Here is a 5,000-nt window from a genome sequence, read left to right as displayed (position 1 = left end):
TAAACTCCGATTACCCTCTTTGATCGAGAACAACTCAATGAAACGATCGAAAGGTCGGAGATGGGCGCTCCTCGTCTGGCGACGAGCGACGCTCTCAGTCTCTCTGACGTCGCATAACGAAACTCCGTGACGTAAACGTACACACGAACGCGTATATAAAAATATAAATAATATATACACACACACGCATGTAAACGTAAACATACATACACATCGTATTTGTTATATTTGAACGGACCGAGAACGAGATTTATATTAAGTATATTTAAACACGTAATATAACACATCGAACGCGGATACCGTCATATGTTCGAGAAACGTCAGTCAGTCTATTGAGTCGGTTACGAAATAATAGACATTACGACATTAAACATTGAACAGTGTGGTTTATATTTTTATACAGCCGGCCCTCAGACAGGAGTGGTCCTGGATGTTTCTCCACGGACCGCAATGTGCGTTCGAAATGTCGATGTTCAAATGTGTCCTGCAGTTCACACTATGACGCGCAGTTAACTGCGTTCTTCATCGACCCGCGAGCCAAGTGATCCACCGTCCAGGGTAATGGTTTTTAATTTGTTTTATTTTTATAATTTCTACGATCACTCGAACGATTCTATACGCCAGTGATATGAGTTTATTTTTTTTTTATTTTTATTTTTTTTTTTGTTTTTTTCTCTTATTTTTAGTATACAGAGAAAAATTCAAAAAATAAAAAAAAAAAAAAAAAAAAAGTTAAAAAAAAAAAAAAGTACAAAAAAAAAAAAAAGAAATATACATTTTATTTGAAGATGACGATGTGCGTTAACACATCGTACTTTCCTCGAAATCGACATCGAAAAATATCAGAATAGGACGCGTTACACGACTCTGGACTCTGACTCGGACACACTGCTGTGTGAGAGAGAGAGAGTGAGAATCGCGTCCTCGCATCGAAACGACACATTCCGAACGTCGATATTTGTGTTTTAGAATTTTATTATCGTTCATTATCGCACTCTTTCGAGATTGATAATTTACGTTAATGATCCTTCCGCAGGTTCCCCTACGGAAACCTTGTTACGACTTTTACTTCCTCTAAATGATCAAGTTTGGTCAACTTCCCAGCAACGCCGACGGCCGTGAAGCCACCGCGTGTCGGTCCGAAGACCTCACTAAATCATTCAATCGGTAGTAGCGACGGGCGGTGTGTACAAAGGGCAGGGACGTAATCAACGCGAGCTTATGACTCGCGCTTACTAGGAATTCCTCGTTTATGGGGGATAATTGCAAACCCCAATCCCCAGCACGAAGGAGTTTCAACGGGTTGCCCGGGCCTCTAGGCCAGGGAGAACATGCTGATTCCTTCAGTGTAGCGCGCGTGCGGCCCAGGACATCTAAGGGCATCACAGACCTGTTATTGCTCAATCTCGTGCGGCTCGAAGCCGCCGGTCCCTCTAAGAAGAATTTTAATACGCCGCCAGTGAGTTGCTCGACCGAAATCGAGCACACCTAAATGACGACGCCTATTTAGCAGGCTAGAGTCTCGTTCGTTACCGGAATTAACCAGACAAATCGCTCCACCAACTAAGAACGGCCATGCACCACCACCCACCGAATCAAGAAAGAGCTATTAATCTGTCAATCCTTCCGGTGTCCGGGCCTGGTGAGATTTCCCGTGTTGAGTCAAATTAAGCCGCAGGCTCCACTCCTGGTGGTGCCCTTCCGTCAATTCCTTTAAGTTTCAGCTTTGCAACCATACTCCCCCCGGAGTCCAAAATCTTTGGTTTCCCGGAAGCTGCCCGCCGAGCCATTGTAGTAACGTCGGCGGATCGCTAGATGACATATTTACGGTTAGAACTAGGGCGGTATCTAATCGCCTTCGAACCTCTAACTTTCGTTCTTGATTGATGAAAACACCTTTGGCAAATGCTTTCGCTGATGTTCGTCTTGCGACGATCCAAGAATTTCACCTCTAACGTCGCAATACGAATGCCCCCAGTTATCCCTATTAATCATTACCTCGGAGTTCTGAAAACCAACAAAATAGAACCGAGATCATATTCTATTATTCCATGCACGAAATATTCAAGCGGCATTTTGAGCCCGCTTTGAGCACTCTAATTTGTTCAAAGTAAAATTGTCGGCCCATCTCGACACTCACTGAAGAGCACCGCGATAGGATTTTGATATTGAACCGGCGTTTTACCGCCGGCTCACCGACGATATGCTCCGCAGACGTGTCAGTATCACCGCGGATGCGGTGCACCGACAGCGCGGCGCACAAATGCAACTACGAGCTTTTTAACCGCAACAATTTTAGTATACGCTATTGGAGCTGGAATTACCGCGGCTGCTGGCACCAGACTTGCCCTCCAATTGTTCCTCGTTAAAATATTTAAAGTGTACTCATTCCGATTACGAGGCCTCGAAAGAGTCCCGTATCGTTATTTTTCGTCACTACCTCCCCGTGCCGGGAGTGGGTAATTTGCGCGCCTGCTGCCTTCCTTGGATGTGGTAGCCGTTTCTCAGGCTCCCTCTCCGGAATCGAACCCTGATTCCCCGTTACCCGTGACAACCATGGTAGTCGCAGAAACTACCATCGAAAGTTGATAAGGCAGACATTTGAAAGATGCGTCGCCGGTACTGGACCATGCGATCGGCAAAAGTTATCCAGATTCATCAAAATTAACGACTTCGGACGAGACGCCCTCCGTCGATTGGTTTTGATCTAATAAAAGCACTCATCCCATCACTGGTCAGAGTTCTGATTGCATGTATTAGCTCTAGAATTACCACAGTTATCCAAGTAACTGAGTAAGATCTAAGGAACCAAAACTGATATATTGAGCCATTCGCGGTATCGCCTTAATACGGCTTGCACTGAGACATGCATGGCTTAATCTTTGAGACAAGCATATAACTACTGGCAGGATCAACCAGGGAGCTAACCGAGACTTGTTGAAGTCGTCAATTACTCTTCTCGTTTCATATTCGCATATAAAATACACACAAACTTATGCATGCATGTACAATATACGCACAGTATGAAACGAGCGTCTCACCGTATCGTCGATCGCGTTAGACGCGATAGATTTTAACGGTTGACTCTTATAAAAATTTATATGAGACACAAACGCGCTTTAAGCACGCGCGCGCGCGTGCGTGCGCTATAATATATAACGCGACGACAGCGGCGGCGGCGGCGGCGGCGGCGGAGGCGTCTTCACATAATGACACATAACGGTCACGAATTCGAACGTTCTAAACGAGATCGAGTTTTTTTTTCAAAATAACACTTCGCACACGACGTGTACGTATGTATTGTTCAACGATTATTATCGTAAAACATTGGGATCGACGCCCGGTGTTTGAGTGATCGTACCGATACTCGGGTTGTGTATTTTTTGTACATGATAAATGTAAAAATTAACAAAAAGAATTTTAGAAACGACCGTTCATATATAATATAAAAATTATACACACTATACGAATACACTGAATCTTTTAAGAACTCCGTCTCTAACGTTTTCTCATATCGTCGCGACGTCGCAGATCGACTACAATGAATCAACATTTATTCCATGAGGATAGATTGTAGCGAGAGCGACGACGACGACGATAAGAGGAAGAGCGCATGAGGCAGAGAGATCTACGTGCGTCCGTCGGTCGGCACAGTTTTACAGAACGAAAAAGAATCTTTTTATCATTTTCACGTGTGTCAGTGAATATCCCCAGCGGTCGAGACGAATCGTACGTACATACTTGGTTGTTACACTACGTAAAGTATAATATAACGCGATACGACGAATCGAGAGACACGCCAGAAGACACGCAACAAAGACGACAAATGAAAACGATAATAACATTTTTTTCGTTATACAAGAGTACTGATCCGGTCACTTCGCGTCTAACATCAATTTTTGAATGTTCGACGTTCGAACCGTCACTACTCCATATATATGCCTGACGATGAGTATGACATTCGGCTCGTTCGAACGGAATGTATTTTTTTTTTTATTATTATTATTATTTTATTATGTTTCTCATATTCGATCTGATATCATAAGACGACGAACCCCAGAACACGCACCCCCCCCCCCCCTCCCCAACCCCCTCCCCCCCAACTGACACCCCAAACCCTCCAAAATCTCCAAAACTTCGATTATTTTGTTCTATATTTTTATAGATAGTATATGATTATATGATATTATGCAACGTCAATGCAACAACAACGACAACAACAACAACAACAACAACAACAACAACAATAAAAAAAAAAAGAAAAAAAAAAAAAACAACAACAACAACAACAAAGAAAGTTGTATCTTCGTTTATTTAAATTTCACCGGTATTCGTTTATCGAAAAAAAAAAATTTATAATTAAAATTATTATATTTTATAATTAAAATAATAATTATGACGATGACGAATAAATATAATAATAATAATAATAATAAAGAACATGACGCGATTTACGAATGCGTAAATAATGTTAATAATATAATTTTTAAGTTTCATATCAGTCTTGATACCTTAAAATATGTATAATGAAGTAATAAATAAATAGAAATTATCTTTAAAAAAATATCCTGACATAAATGTATTGAATCTCTATAAAAAAATTAAAAAATAATCTAACGAACGCAACGAGCTCTACTCCTACTCTACGAACGTTTTCTCGAACGAAGTGCTCGATGAAAACGTCGAACGTTCGTGTATCGAAAGGAGAGTCGAGATAGAGCTCATATAATGTTAATGTTAATGTTAATGTTAATGTTAATGTATCGAAAATTATATATGTTAATTATTGATATTAAACGTATAAGAAGACTTACGTAATAATATAATAATGAAAATGACGCGAATTACGAACACGCGAGAGACACAGCACGCACAGACACCATCGATACACGAACTAATCGCAACGAACGGGACTCTAACGATTTCAGAGTGTTCGACGAAAACGTGGAACGTTCGTGTATTGAAGAAGTGAAGTCTATCGAGAAGATCATCTCATCCGC

At 41.4% G+C, this 5,000-nt stretch overlaps 2 non-coding genes across 2 annotated transcripts; both read right to left on the bottom strand.

Moving 5' to 3' along the window:
• Nucleotides 1–404: 404 nt before the first annotated feature.
• LOC125076768 lies at nt 405–561 on the bottom strand. Its single transcript, XR_007120678.1, has one exon. It is a non-coding gene; the product is annotated as a 5.8S ribosomal RNA (ribosomal RNA).
• A 458-nt stretch (nt 562–1,019) lies between these two features.
• On the bottom strand, nt 1,020–2,922 carry LOC125076769. Its single transcript, XR_007120679.1, has one exon. It is a non-coding gene; the product is annotated as a small subunit ribosomal RNA (ribosomal RNA).
• Nucleotides 2,923–5,000: the final 2,078 nt, after the last annotated feature.

This window comes from Vanessa atalanta, unplaced genomic scaffold (assembly GCF_905147765.1).
Source record: "Vanessa atalanta unplaced genomic scaffold, ilVanAtal1.2, whole genome shotgun sequence".
Taxonomy (NCBI): Eukaryota; Metazoa; Arthropoda; class Insecta; order Lepidoptera; family Nymphalidae; genus Vanessa; species Vanessa atalanta.
This window is presented reverse-complemented; position numbering and strand designations above follow the sequence as displayed.